Source organism: Taeniopygia guttata, chromosome 13 (assembly GCF_048771995.1).
Source record: "Taeniopygia guttata chromosome 13, bTaeGut7.mat, whole genome shotgun sequence".
Taxonomy (NCBI): Eukaryota; Metazoa; Chordata; class Aves; order Passeriformes; family Estrildidae; genus Taeniopygia; species Taeniopygia guttata.
This window is the reverse complement of record NC_133038.1, coordinates 17,181,981-17,197,962: the sequence shown is the minus strand read 5'-3', so window position 1 is coordinate 17,197,962 and position 15,982 is coordinate 17,181,981. Positions and strand designations below refer to the sequence as shown.

General features: G+C 48.6%; 1 long non-coding RNA gene across 4 annotated transcripts in view; it reads right to left on the bottom strand.

The window, feature by feature from the left end:
• The window catches only part of LOC115497106 (uncharacterized), a 99,531-nt gene that overhangs the window by 71,817 nt on the left and 11,732 nt on the right, over nucleotides 1–15,982 (bottom strand). The window lies entirely within an intron of this gene.

The window sequence follows — 15,982 nt, the reverse complement described above, 5'->3', positions numbered from 1 at the left end:
AGAATGCTCTATAATTAATTCCTCCTCTGGAAATATTTGACTAGGTTTGGGACGTCCTACAGGAACAACACTGAAGTCAGCAGCAGCAGTAAAGGTTGCATGAGTCGGGAAACTGGGATTTTCCTCAAAGTATGTACCTGGGAGAAGCTGCAGCTGAGATGCTGTGGTGTTGAGCAGGGGAATTTAGTGAGGGATTGATTATAATCACACCCGAGTAAATCTGCATTTCTTCCTGCTTACATCCCTGCAGCCACCTGGGGAAAACTGTACTTGCAAAGAGGAGACAGTTTGACACCTCTGCAGCCACTGTCACACCCATCTTTCCCACGCAGGGTTCAGCTCCTGCTTTCCTGCTGTCTTCCCATCTAATCTGTTTCCAGCCGCAACAGTAGCTGAGCTATTGCCAAGAAAACCACACTGTGGTTTAAGTGATGCTGTGCTCACTTTACAGCCTGGACCACAGAGCTCTGGGGTGTGACTGCAGCAGTCACAACAGCAGCATGCAGGGCTGGGCACCTCCTGAGAACAGGATGGACATCCACAGTGTTAATTAAACCAACCACCATCAGAAATGCTGACAAGAAGAGAAAGAAGTCATGCATGTTAATGGGGCATTGATACACAGAAAGCTGAGCCCAAGAAAACTCTCTGACTGTTCCATTCTGGATCCCAGCAGGATCTGAGAGATGTTCCAGAAGCATGGGAGCACATACAGCCGTATTTTGAAATTTCCACACCACCAGAGCTGCATCTCATGAAGATTCTGGACTGTGTGTTTCCCTTCTCCCCAGCTTACATCATTACACAGTTCCTCTGTTCATCACCAATTCCCTTTCTCTCCAGGTGATGAGAAACAGGCATTTCTCATCCTTGGCCTTTAATCCTCCTTCAGAACATGGACCCCACCTCCCAGCAGCTCAGAATTTCAGCCTGCAAAGCTGTTTGCCCAGGGCAGGTTATTGAGGTCCCCCATGGCTGTCAGTGCCGGGGCCTGGGTGGCAGCCACACCCCACTGATGTCGAACCCTACTCTACTGACTGTGGGATGCATTAATTGATTTGGTAATTGGGTTTGCGGGGCCAGGTTTCAGTAGCAGAGGGGCTCCAGGTGTGGTTCCTGTGAGAAGCTGCTGGAAACTTCCCCCCTCTCCAGCAGAACCATCTCAGCTGGCTGCAGGATGGACCTGCTGGTGATCAGGGCTGGGCCAGCTAGGAGTGATGGGAACACCTCAGGGATACTATGTTTGAATGCACATTTCTAGACCAGAGCTGGACTACCAGGTGGACATCAGGGTGCACAGTGCTGTGGATTGCTCTGCCTTCCCTCCTCTTCCTCCTGAACCTGCCTTTCCAGGCAAGCCATGCAAAGCCTTGAGTTCCTGCAGCACAGCAGAGCCTGGGAGAACACACCCGTGCAGAGAAAGGGTTAAAGAGGACAATAAAACACAGCAGGTGCAACCACACAAGAAAGAAATAAAGCAAGTACCTCCTTATGGGAGCAATAGAAATTATGGAGAACGTGGATTCTGTAACCTGCAGAAAGTGGGGCGACACTGTTGTGTCAAACTAAATGCACAGAGTGGAAAAATCCAAACCTGACAATCTGTCTGTGCCATGTGTCTGTGGATAATTTACTGCCATGGCTGGAGTCTGCCTTTGAAGGATTCAGGGGCAGAATGAATGTGTGGGACTTGTTTCCCTGCGATGTATGGACACGTGTGCATGTCTCGAACCGTGCTGAGGAGTGAGGAACAGGACAGGAAAGTTTTTACACTGCCCAATCCTCGGCTCCTGATTAAGAGCTGTCTCCACCCTGTCACTCCAAGCATTGCATTTGCTGATCAGGATACAGGGAAAGAAGTACCAGGGTGAATCCTTGGAAGGCAGGTGTTTGCTCAGGGCAGGGAGGGACAGGGAGGCAAGGAAGGCATGTGCCCTCCCTGGGAGGGGCTGAGTTCCTGAGCTCATGTCCTCAGCTGCCAGCACAGCAGTGCCAGGTCAGAGCCCAGCACTCCTCCCTCAGCTCTTCTCCAGGGCCTCAGGGAGTCTCAGGTGCTGCCACACAAACTATTGTGACAAAACCAGGTTCTGAAAATACACCCAGGAGCACCAGGACCTGGGGTGATGCCATACCAGAGATGCAGGGCTGGGATGCAGGGACAGGATGCAGGGCTGGGATGCAGGGCAGGATACATGCCACGTCCTGCTGCCCACCAGCCCACCATGGTTCAGGGCAGGGTAAGGTAAGTGCGGCTTCTCTGACGGCTGCAGAAGCCCGGAACAACTCAAGAAAAGAAAATTCCCTCCCACATGCTGCTCTAAGGATGAGAGTGGCACAGCACCAGCAGCTCTGCCTGGCCCTGCCTTTACCAGGAGTCTCAGCCAAAGCCCCTGGTGCAGATAATCCAAGCAGACAGGTCGGTATTGGAGCCCAGCACGCTTTTTGGAGGAGCCCTTCTCCTTTGCAGTGATTTACCCTGCCACCCATCAGGCTGGACTTTGCTGTCAGTGTTGGATTTCAGCTCAGAGATTTGCAGTGCAGCTGCTGGCCTGGTTCAGCTCCGTGTGATCAGCTCTGTGAACCTTTCAGGGTGAAACACAAAACTGGGTCATTTTGGTACATTACCAGCAATGCTCTGGCACAACTCCTTGGTGTTCATTAATACCAGGCAAGTTTCAAGTGCCCTGGAGTGATATATTTTGTCTAAAGGATCAATGCAAAGTATCACAGTTTGTCTCTTTTCAGTAGCACACACAAAACCCAGATCACAAAACTCCACTGGAGGGGCTTCATTACCTTTGTTGCTTCATTGGTGTCAAATGCAAACTGCACCAAAAGCATGGAGTGCCAGGGGTGGGAGGGCAAGGCTGAGCCCCAGAGGTTTGCATGTCCTGCTGGAGCAGAGAGGCTGCCTTTGGATGGAATTCCCCTGCAGTGTGCACATCTCCTGTGCCTCGGCGCTGCACCCCGGGCTGCATGTGGAGGAGGGACTGTGCCACAGCCAGAGTTCCAAATTCCTCTGGTTCCCAGTCTGTCTTACACATCCCTTCACGTGTTGACCATCACCCATTTGCAGAGAGATCAGCAGGCCTGCCTTCCCCTCCACGCCTCATGACTGAATTTAGTTACCTGCCAGCAGCAATCCACGGTGCTGAGATGAGCAGGAAATATTCCCTGACTCCCTTCCAGCACCCAAACATCAAATTGTACTCTAGCAGTCACACAGAAGTTAATTAGCGATCTCAATAGGCTGGGATTATTTATTCCATGATTTCATGGCCTGACAGTTCTCACAGGACATTTGTTTGATGCTGCTTACTTCAGTCTATGGGCTTTTGACAGCAAGCTGCTCTGCTGCTGCCAGGGGGAGCAGAGCAGAGCAAGGTGGGCATCTGGGGGGCTTCAGCCTCCAAAAGCACCCAGGGCTGAGTCTCCAAAATCCCAGACTGGTCCCAAGGCTCCCCATCCATGCAGCCAGGACATGGGATGTTTTATGTCAAGGAAAGGAAGCTGGAATAAAGATTTCTGAAAGAGAAACACAAACCTAGTGCCCTCCATCACATCTCTCTAATAAAGCTATCTGGAGGGAAAATTCAAATTGAATTTTTTCTGTATTGCTATAGCAAGAAATCACATTGGAACCAATGCAGTGTCTGATTTCTTTGTCAGCAATACTAAAAAAAACTCCATCAAACTGAACACAGCAAGCCTTCACTGACAAGTTTACAAAGTTGAGAAATGTTTTATAAGGGTGTAATTTTGTTTAGCAAAACAGAGCTTCAAAATCCATACCTACAGAAAGCTAACACAGGAGAATTCCACTAGCTGGTCTGCGCTCAGACACAGCCATTCAGGAAGGGAAAAACACTGTAAAGAATTATTAATAAAAGTATTTACAGGGATTTGGAAAATCTGGATATATACAAAACCATTTCTCCAGACAGAAGCTCCATCTTCTCAGAAAGCCATCACTTCTGTCCCCTGTGCCTCCCAAAGAGCCCCTTCTCTGCCCTTGTGTGGCCACAGGGACAGGGAGATCACATGGAGACAGAGCTCTGTGTTCTCATGGATAAAAACTCGGCAGAATAAGGCATCTGTTATTGCACATGCACACATGTTATTGTGTGCCATGTATAACATCCAGTGCTCTGGAAACTGCACTGCACACAGGCTAAACTGCACATTCCCACGTGGATAAACACATCCCATGACAAAGGGTGACAGTGACTGGCCCAGGGAATCACACACACTTTATCAGACAAAAGAAGAGCTCAAGCATCCAGGCGCTGGGGGATTCCACAGCTCCCAAAGCCTGTCAGAGGATGCCCTCAGCATCAATTAGGATGTAACTAATAACTTGTTTGGGCCGTGAAAGGAGCACAGAGGGAGAAGGCCGTGACCCCAGCCCCAAAGGAGAGCTGTGGCCTGTCCTGCAGGGTGAGGCGTGGGGCAGGTGGCAGCCAAGGACTGACACCAGGATGAACAGTGTTTGCTTGGACAAGAGCTCTTTGTTGGCCAGTCCATTGAGGGGTTGGGTTTCAGGCCTGAAGAGGTGTCTGGTTACCCTTCCTCTTGGAGATAAGGTACCTGAATGTCTTGTGCAAACACAGTGGGGCCACAGGGAGAACAACACTTTGTGGAAAAAGGCTCTTGGTTGCACATTGTCAAAGGGGAGAATGTTCTGAGGAAAAACCAAACAATTCCCCCTGACTTTTGTTAGCCCTGATGGAAAGTGGCAAGGTATAAAAAGGAGCTTTACGGCTTGCCAGAGCGTGGCTGGGAGGGAACAGATGGCCAATTCATCTCCACCAAGCTTGGCACTTCCAACAAAAGAAACAATATGTGTTTGGCTGCCCTAATTTCTCCCCCAGGTATCCTGGCAGGTGACTGGGATGTCTGATGACAAGACTGACTTGACTTGTGCTCCCCAAGAGCACATGTTGCTTCTTGCTGTGGCCTTGCCATTGTTTTGCCCAATCTCTCCCTCTCCTGCAGCACTTGGGGAGGTGTCTCAGATCCAGGGGACAACAGCAGACCTGGATGGCACCACCCGAATCCAGCCCTCACAGGGACTCCTTTTGCACGTGGAGATTCATTCTGGCAGCCCTCATTTCAGTCTGCAAACATCAATTTTCCAGCACCAGAGCTGCACACAGCACAGCCCAGGGATGCTTTGCTGAATGCAACTGGCTGTAAAAATTCCAAGATTAGATCGAGGGATCCAAAACTGAGTTGGCAATCCCAGTGTGTTTTCACATTTAATGTTATTTCCCAGGCACAACCTTGATTTTCAGCTTTGCATTTTCCTACACAAGGGATAAGCTGCTCCACTTTCCCACAGAGACAGTTTGGAGGCTGCACCAGGGTGGCTTTCACAGGGGAAGGAGGGCAAGGGAAGGGGGGAGATCCTTCTCATCTGATGCAGCATGCACAGGGCTCAAGTATCAGTGCTGAAGGAGAGGGCCATGGCTGAGTCAAATACAAAATTGTATTTCTGGGTAAGATTCATCTTTCTCCAGCTCTCCTGCTAAGCTGGACATTGGTGCAGTCTAGCACATACCAAGATCCTTAAAATTTGCAAACAAAAACCAAAATAGGAGCAGTGGGTCACCAATTCCTGTAATATTCTCAGGGTGGGCAGTGTGGATCCATCAGGACTCTCCTGCACTTTTGATATTCTCCTGCCATTGCTCTTCTTTGCAACAACAGCAAAGAAAGAGCAAATTAAGAACCAAGTCTAAAAGGCATTGGAGGCTGCTGCTGGATCGGGAACAGAGGATGGGAGTTCACATGACTTTCTGCAAGATTGTCTTGAAAACCCCACACTACAGCTCTCAAAGGAGTCCAGCTCTAACTGAAATTTCTTGTGCCTCACAAATGATACTCTACCATAGGTTAATGATGAGGCCAGAGCATTAAGCTACAGTAAAAATCATTGATGATTACAAATTATTCACTAGAAAATTTCTAGAGAAATATTATTAATAGATCAAATTCAAGTGGCATCTTGAATAAACTGATTTTTGTTTGTATTAGTGATGCATGAGAAGAAACTGTAATGGGTTAATGAAGGATTTCATCCATAAGCTGTTATATTAGGAAATACAATGTTATATTCCCCACAGAGCAAAAAGTTGTTTTGTCTTATTAGTAAATGTTGACTTAAAAACACTGATTAAATTAGTGTTCCCATGCTGCTTTCTCAACCACATCCGTGTTTGTTCCCTTAAGAGAGCATTGCACACACTGAACATACATCCAGAGGCATCAATCATTAGACATATGGTTAGGATATTATCTTTTCCAAACCAAAAGTCCAGGCTTTCAGGGAGAAACCAAGAGCCAAGACAAGTTGTTAGACTTGGTTGTCTTTCAGAAGCACAGAAGAACAGGTCACACCCCAGCCTTTGCCATATTCACATATTTTAAGAAATTTCTAAAGATAATAATAGATTTTTTTCATTTCTCATCCCATTATTTTATGCTGTGGCTATCTATAACAAAGTTGAATAGTCTTGCAATTAAAAATACAACCCTGAATCTGCATGTTTTTAGGCAAATAATCTCCAGTCTGGTTTTAAAGATCCTTGATGAAGATGCAGAGCTTTAGAATAGGCTTCAATGTTTCCCTGCCACCACTTTCAAGGGAATTGAAACCTATAACCTGTCTCACTCAAGTCTTGCAACAGTGAGTGGAACAAGGCCTAAATATCTTTAAAATGCTTGGGTTGGACAGATTTTCAACACAGCTCAGCTCAAATTTCCCCTCTTCAGCAGGATCCACATGAAGTCAGAGCGCTGGGCCTGGGGCTCGCCGGCTCAGCTCTCCCAAGGCTGCCCAGCATTTTTGGGAATCTCGCCCCTTTCTTGTGTTCCCAGCTGAAAGATGAGCTGCTTGAGAAGCCTAGCTTTCCTTTTCTGTGAAAGCAAGGCTCCCAGCACACTGCTGATTCACACAGGCTCGGGAAGGCAGAAAATGTCCAGAGCTGAGGTGGCTCAGTCTCAGAGCTCAGGCCTTCCGACGGCTCTTAGAGAGGCAAACGGGGTCAGCCCATCTCCCTGCGCTTCCCATCCCACCAATATTCCTCATTTCACTGGGCCACAGCTGCTCTCCCGTCTTCACATGCTGCCTTCTAAAACTAGGCAATTTCATTCAACATATTTAAAACTACTGAGAGAGAAAAGCTGCTACAGCTCTTCAAGTGAGAGCAAAAGAACAACCTGGGAGGTCACGTTTAGCAACTTTACAGTAAACTATTTCCAATTACAGTGAAAACAGTGGGATTTACAAGCCCTCACATCTACTCCTCATTTCAAATACTGTGGACAATGACAGTTGGATGCACACTGAGTTTTTCTAGGCTAAAATTTCTCTGTGTCACCCAAATACTGTTCCCAGCAGGCTTTTGAAGGAGAAAAATTAAGTACTGAAGACAGTTATCAACTAAGAGTTATATTCTTAGTTCTGAAAAATTTTATGGCCCTTATTTCAGAATCTTGTCACGTGTGATGGACCAAAACCAAATTTAAGAAGGGAGTGCAGGTGGATTTTGGCAAAATGGGTGACCTGAAGGGTAAAATTCCATCAAATCGGGAAAATTCCTTTTGAAAATTGACCTTTAAAATACAGTAAGAATTTTCTGATGAAACTTATTAACAACACTCCATTTAGAGTGCCTTAGTAATGCTCAGTGGTGTCTCAGCCACATATTCCCAGGATATCTTGCAGTTCCCCAGATGTGTAGCTCTGGTGGTAGACCCTGTGTAGGTACCTGTGAAGAGGAAAATTCACGTGCCCCTGTCCCAGTGTCACATCAGAGCAGCTCTCCAGGCTCCAGTGCCTGCCAGGACCAGGACTGAGCTGGAGCTGCCCCGCTGGGATGAGCTCCAGGTGCCAAAGGGTTCAGGAGGGTTTGGCTTGGCTCTCTGCTGCTCAAACATGCTCATTACTAGCCTGGGGCGTAATTACAGGAACCCTGGGAACGTGAGGGAAGGGACAAGTACAATCCTCTGTAAAATATGTCCCAGCTGGGGATGACATCATGGCCATTGATCAGCCTGAGAGCACTGCAGTCCCCATCCAGCCTGTCATTTACACACAGCAGCAAAAGGGAACCTGCACTGAGCTGCCCAGGGAGGCACCTGCCAAGAATTTCTTCTTGTCCCAGGACACTGCCAAGCCTCTCCAGAAATGTTGCTATAAGAAAAACCAATGAGCAACTTGTCTCCAAGGATACTGGAATACCTCATGCCCATGGGTTTGCTGTGTCAGAAGAAGCTCCTGAGGTAGTTAAGAGCTGCTAAACAACTTCTTCAGGTGGGCAGACTGAGGCACAGAATGGCTCAAGTGTGGCACTTGAAACTGTCACCTGCCTAGGCAACTGCCTTTATGTACATTTATATTTTAAACAAATACATTGAATGATGGGGTTTTCTTCTCCCGTTTGTCCAACTTGCAAGTCCCAGGCTGAGCTAAAGTCTATCCAAACCTGTCTCAGATCCCAGGCTGAATTCCAAACCTGTCCCAGCTCCCTGGCTGAGCTAAAGCCCTCTCCAAACCTGTCCCCTCAGTGCAGCACACACAGCCTCACACTGCATTCCAGTCAATCAGCAGAAAATCCCACACTCCCTCCTGGATGTTCTCCCTCCCTTCTGGATTAGTCCCAAGCTCCAAGCACTCCAGTAGGCACTGACAGACAGCAGGAGATGATGTAGAGGTGCAGTCAGATCAGACTAGGGAGAGTACAAATCTATACAGCATAATGAGTCTTCTATTGCATATATCAGAGCTTTGAAACTTTTTCTAGTTAAATATATAGTCTGAAAACGTTTGGCATATATCATCTCATCGGAACAACAGGCTTCCATTGTTCCCGTGGCATAAATCTCTCACAGGCTCCTAACAGCACATGATTTCCAGGGCTCCAGGCTGATATAGTGTGGCACGAGGAGAGGAGGGTTTGTACATGGAAATCGACTTACACTGTAAGAACAAATTTTGCATTGTTCTGTACCTGCAAGTCACACGTCTCGGTCTGCCCAATGAACTCTTGCACAGATTGCTGCCGAGGGGAAATAGCTCAATAATCAGGTGTGTTTGCCTGGGGGTCTGCTGGGGTGATCTGCAGCTCGGGGCTCTGTGGCACCACAGCCCTGCTGGATTAGCACAGCCCAGCAGTGGCAGCAGGGAAACAACAGCCCCAATCCCCAGTTCCAGGGGGGTTTGGGGATGCTCCAGCCCCACAGCTCTGCCACTCCCTGGTGAACAAGACCTGTCCCCTACACCCTCCAACCCCAAAAAGGATTCATTGGTGCACTCTCTCAGCTCTGTGAGTGAGATTAGGACACTTCCTCAGGGGAATCAAGGATCATTTACAACTCGTGGTCTTGTGTCAGGACAAGCAGCAAACACAGGTGGGCACTTAGTGGCTGCCAGATGGAAGACATTTGCTTGGGAGGAAATGTCCACATTTCATCTTTGCTGGATGAAGCTCCACAGCTGGCTGGAGACAGCTGCTGATCTGGGGCCAAGAAGACCTTGGTATTAGTCCCTCTAAAGGCCATGGTCCCAGCTAGGCAACCTGCTGCTCTACCTCCTGCTCTCTAGCAAAAAAGGACCTGCTCCTGCATTAGAACCAGCCTGAGCTGGTGGATTCTGGATAGAAGTGTTTCTATCCTAAAACAAGACATGGTCATCCTCAACCTCCTTCCCTGTCAGCTTTGTTTCCATTCCCATACCCGCCACTGGTCACTTTTCCCTGCAGCTGTCTTCCCCGTCCTTCTGTTTGGGAATCCATTCTTCCCTGGCAGGGTGGGCAGCCCTGGCACAGGTGCCCAGAGCAGCTGTGGCTGCCCCTGGATCCCTGGCAGTGCCCAAGGCCAGGCTGGGCACTGGGGCTTGGGGCAGCCTGGGACAGTGGGAGGTGTCTCTGCCATGGCAGATGGCACTGGATGAGCTTTGAGGTTCCTTCAACCCAAACCAGTCTGGGATCTGTGATAACAATCCCACCATGATCATCCATACCCCCTCCAGATGAAGACCCATAATTTTGTCAGGGCTCTTGCAGCAGCTCTCCCAAGCACAAGAGAGAGATTGCAGCACCTGTTAAGTGTTGGGGGCATTTTCTAAAGCCATCCCTGCATGAGAGGTGCTGCTCCAGGGGCACCCCTAGCTCAGGTGCTGCCAGTGCCAATCCCCATGCCTGGAGTGTCCCCAGGAGAGGCCTGGCACATCACACATGGAAGTGGCCAGAGGTCACTTCAGGGGCAGCATGCTCTCATATTCCCCCGAGGATGGAGCAGATGGAGTGCTATGAAGATGCTCTCTAGGGCTCTCCTGCAGCAAGCAATTGATAAATTCTGCCTCAGAGGCATTCCCAAGGATGAGGTGAATGCAGCCATAAAGGCCAGTTAATGAAAGGGAGATAAAATACACTGTAAAAATATTCCCACTCTACCTGAAGATGGGATTGAAGCCTTTCTGCACTTACCCTGCAGCCTGTCCTTACCTCTGGGTGACCAGGGGCAGGGAGATGCCCAGAGTGCACAGAGGGCAATTCCCAGGGCCGGTAGGAAATGACTCAGTACTGCTGGAGGAGTGCATGAAATACTGACTGTGCTCTCACCTCCTACCACACAGGCAGAGAATTCCTATCAGCACTCAGAGGCTATAGGGTTACATTCTCTCATCAGAGCCCAGACAAACAGCACAGATTGCAGGCACTGCACTGGCAGCCTTGCAGGGCGAGGAGCTTGGCCTGCAGCATGCGCCTCTGTGTTTTGCTGCCACTCAGCTGCACTGAGATGTGAAAACAAGAGGTCATGAACCACAGCCTTGCCAGGGCAGGAGCCAGAGTACAGCCATCATCTCCCTGGCCCACAGGCAGTCTGGGATAAGGAGCAAACTGCAAATAAATCTATTTCTGGATCAGGAATGCTGTGGCCAGCAGGATCAGGGCGGTGATTCTTTCCCGTGCTCAGCACTGCTGAAGGTGCACCTCGAGTGCTGTGCCCAGTTCTGGGCCCCCCAATTTAGGGAGGACATGGAGGGGCTGGAGCTTGTCCAGAGAAGGGCAGCAAGGCTGGTGAGGGGTCTGGAGCACTAGTCCTGTGAGGAGCAGCTGAGGGAGCTGGGGTTGTTGATCCTGGAGAAGAGGAGGCTCAGGGAGACCTCACCACCCTCTGCAGCTCCCTGCCAGGAGGGTGCAGCTGGGGCAGCTGGGCTCTGCTCCCAGGGAACAGTGACAGGACAAGAGGACACAGCTCAGGCTGTGCCAGGGGAGGGTCAGGCTGGACATCAGGAAGAATTAGCATAATGTTTTTACTTAAGATAATCAGTAAAAGCACTGTACAAGTCTATAATTCCCAATGAAGTAGTTTATATCATCTGAATAGTGTTTTCTTAATGAACAACTTTCAGCAGATTTCAATTTCTGTGAATGCCACACATTAAAATCTGCATGTTGTAAAATGCTTTGCAACAGATTTTGAAGGTTATGGGAATGATGCTCCCCAATGTACAGTTTTTTTGATGTGTGTGACAAGGATGGCAATACAATTTTAGCACACAAAAGGACAGTGGGATTAAACTGACTCTATTTGAAAGTACATCAAGATCCTTAGGAGAATGTACCAGAGATAAGAGGCTAAATATTAATATTCAGAAACTGTCATATGATAAAGTCAATACATTGTTAGCTAATGAAATACAGACTTAATGTATCTCCTGTTGGCTATGAAGCAGGCAGGATGTCAGCCTATTTTATCAGCTTAATGAGAATTTGAAAATCAAGATATGAGAGAAGGTGGCCAGACAACAAATGCTTTTAATTACCCCAAAAGGGATAATTTGTTAATTTGACTTCTCAGCTTCAGACACTAACATAACCAGTGCTGGGACATCTTCACAGACTTTGGCACCCTTTCTTTAGTGAGAACAGCCACAAACATTCAACAATTTAAAATAGCGAAGTATCTGATTTTATTAAACATAAAATAGGCATCACATTGCACACATTTTCCAGTCTCCTGGGTCCCTGAGGCACTGATTGGACTATTCCTTTAGGAAGCATCCAGGAAAGCCTGGAGAAGGCCTTAGATAAAGGTTTTGATCCGTGTTTTCAGCATAGAGCCTAACTGATGTGTCCTCATTTGAATGAGAAAAGGAACTCTGTAGAAATTCAGATCTCTAATGCTGAAATAATGCTCTTAGTAATGACTCGCTGGAGAAAAGTAAGTCTCGTTTGTTGCATTTAGGTTGGGGTTTACTTAAAGTAGCTGCTGGAACCCAGGTTAGCTCTTAGAAGTCTGGCACCACACCAGGAGTGGGGAACTGCCTGGCTGTGGGGAGAACCCTTAGAGCCACTTGCCCTACAGTGCCACACACAAGCCATGACAGGGACCAAGCAGGGAGGAGAGGAGGAGGTGCTCTGTCTTGAGGTTCCACAAGGAACAGTTTATTCCAGGTGAAGTGAGCAGGACAAGAAGCCCCTGGCTGTAATTGTCCAAGGGGTTTTGGACAGACACGGGTCAGGGGGTGGATACAAACAGGGAACCAACAGGGAATCCTCAGGGGAGGAGTGAAGGGATCACCTCAAGTGTCTGGGGCCAGTTGGGGCAGGTGGGTGGAAAGGATGGGGCAATGGGGCCTCAAGGAATTGGGGAATTCCACAGAGCTGTTGCAATCAGGGATTGGCCCGAGGTTTAAGTGGCACAGAAGGTTTGGGAATCAAGGGCTGGGTTGCCCTGACAGGCAGGGAAAGAGCTGGAACAATAGGTGGGGAATGGCATGAGGTACAGCTTTGATGGAGGGTAAAAGCCACAGGTAAACAAACTCAGGGAGAACATGAGGGTACAACAGAACAAACCATTTAACAAGGAAACAATTAAATAAATTCAAACCACAACATTTACTTTCTATCCTGTTGATGGCTGTTTGCCACTGCTGTCCCCTCCACTTGTGTGTATTTGCTCTTCCCATGCCTACCTGGGGTGCACAGTGTTACCCAGGATTCCCCAAAATGCCCTCACTCACTATTTCCTTCTGCTATGCCTTAAACATCTCCTGTGCACTCTCAGGCCTTCCCTTTGGCTTTGAGGTAGTTCCCAGGTATAATTGAAGGAAAGAAAAATTGCTAAATATTTCTGTCTTCACATTTCTTCCTTGCTTCTCTTATTTCTCCTTAAGTCTTGTTTGTAATATGCCTTGACTTCCCTGCTTTTGCTTTGTCCTGGGAACTGGCATATAGATATTTTCTTTCAGAATGCTGAAATCAAAGGTTTTCCCAGCAGTTTCCCCCCTGGAGCAATGTGGATATCAAAGAACAGTGTTTGTATTCATGCTGCAAACCAAACCCCGAAGACCTCCAGCCTTTGCTGACACTCACAGATGATATTACAGCTACAAGAATGTCTGGTGTGGATGCACTCTGCATCACCTTGATTGCCACAGAGTCTGTGTCCACCAGGGCTAAAAGCGTCTCTGGAGATCTGTTTCCTTCTCCATTGCTTACTCAGGGGGTCACACATTCCCACAAGGCAGCTCAGAGACTGAGGTATTTCAGGGAGACAGAGGAAATTCAGGTGTGAGTATCTGACCCAGCAATTCCATGTCAACAAACACTCACTGAATCAACAAATCCCTCACCTGGATTGATGTAGTCGTTGTTTGGATTAACTGACACCCACAACAACACGGGCTGCCCACAGCCTGCCAAATCCTGATGGAGCAAGCCTAAAATACCTGGTTTGGGCTGTAATTCTGAGGATTTAGGAGATGAAAACCCTGCTGTAAGAAGGGGGAAAACAACCTGTTTAACCTTCCTGAGTCCCTTCATGGGCAGGTGCCTCACAAGTTTCACATCAGCTGGAAGTACCAGCCAGTGACATCCCCCAGGATCCCAGCAGAAATCACCCAAAATGGGTCCTGCTGCTCCAGCTTTCCCACAGGCTGCACCTGTGACCCTCACCACTGCCCAGGGGTCCTCCTGGTGGCTGCACCGGCCCCCTTCAGGCCCTCCAGCCTCTGCAAGCACATGCAGAACACCAGGGTAAGTAATGAGATGCAAATGTATTCCTCCAGACGTTGATCCAAAGCCCAGTCAAGTCAATTATTATTAATGTAATTAGTACTGTATGAGCAGTTCAAGGCATAATTCAAGTCAGGTCTTCATCCAGGCAGACTGTGGATATGTGCAGAGCAGAATTAAAGGGTTTACAAGCTAAGTGAGTGTGACAGACAAAAAGAAAGAGAGGAAGGAGATGTGAGGTGATATAAAAAGAGCAGATAATCTGCCACAGAAACCAAATCTTAATCCTGGGCTTTGTCTGGCAAACCATGCAGCCTTCAGCGGGAATTTCCAATAGCAGTTACATCAGCAGTGTGATCATTAAACAGTATTTTGAACCTTCATTAGTCATGAATTTTCTCTCTCCTTATATTTTTATTCATTTCCCCCTGTGCTGGGCTGGCATGAGCATGCTGTTTATTTCTCTAGCAGGGACTGTGTACTGGGGGTCATTTGAACCAAGTCAATAACATGACCCTGGACCTGGAAGCATGAATGAAGGGCTGAACAAAACCCATCATGAGCTTTGCTTTCTTCTGTACCAGTAATTAAAAATGCCTGACTCACACTGAGCACTGTGGAACTGGTTTGCTCGAGCGTCACGTCCAGATGCCAACCCACGAGCCCCTCGCTGTTCGCTGGCACTGGCCCAAAAGCTCTTTTTTTCTTTTTCGCTCTTTTTTTTTTTTTTTCCCCAGTCCATAAGGGAGAATTTCCGCGGTGGAGGGAGGGGCTGGGAAGAAGCGAGCCCAGGGAGGGCGGCTGGCCGGGCTGGGGCTGCTCCTGCTCCTGCCTGTGCCCGGCACCCTCTTCCCGGGCTGCTGCAAACCTGCTGCTTACTGCCGCAGGATCTTCTGAGAAAGGCAGGAAAATCTCCTTATTCCCTAACCTGGTGGAGCTGGGGATACAAGGCTGCACCAGAGCCCTTGGCACTGGCAGGGGTTTATCTGGAAATATTTGTAACTGCCCTTGCTATTAGAGCATATGAATGCAATTACAATATTCCAGCAGAAATCAGCCGAGTATGTGGTAAAGCAGGGGAACATACAAGGGAACACGTGTAAGATAATCTCCCCATCATGCACATGCAAGGGCACCGGGATTCTTTCCAGAATCCAGAATCCAGCCGTTCCCCACACTGCCTGCTGCTCCAGAGAGGGGAGCACAGGCTGCCTGAGGCTGCACTGCTGGCGTGGAGGCCACCAGGTCACCCCTGGAGTGGCCAGGCAGCCGTGCCAGGCAGCCACGGAGAGCAGCGGGGCTGAAATCTTTGTAGCTGGAAAAGGCAAGTCAACATGCAAATCCTAGTTAAAATATCTTTATTAGCAGCATTTTAATCACTTGCAAAATCTGGACCGGGATCAAACCAAACATAAGGCAGCAGCTGCTGTAAACAGCCGTTGTTGAAATGGAAAAATGATTGGTGCTGAGGGAAGGATGTCAGGCGTAATGAGCCTGCCTTGGCTGCCGAGCACCGGGCACGGCCGGGCACTCTGCACTGTCCTGCCCTAAAACCACTCCTGGTGCAGGGAGCCCCAGACCTGCAACCTCCCTGCCGACCCCAGTCACCCTCCCTGGCCATATTTACAGCACCAAGGGGTTTTTCAGACTCTGCTTGGAGAAGGGAACAATTCCACTGATGCAAGAACCTCTCTATCACACCCTGGAGGGTAATGCTGAAAATAATTTTAACTTCCACACAATTAAGGAAAAGTAGTTCTCCACCAAAACTTCCACTGAAACAATGTGTGTATTAGCCATATTTTAGCTCTGGTATTAATTATACTTTCTTCCCCTCTGCTGCAGGAAGGGACCTGGGGATCCTGGTCCATGGCCAGTTGGATCTGAGTCAGCAGTGCCCTGGAGCCAGGAGGGACATCCCTGTCCTGGGGCACCAGGGGCAGGGCAGGGATTGT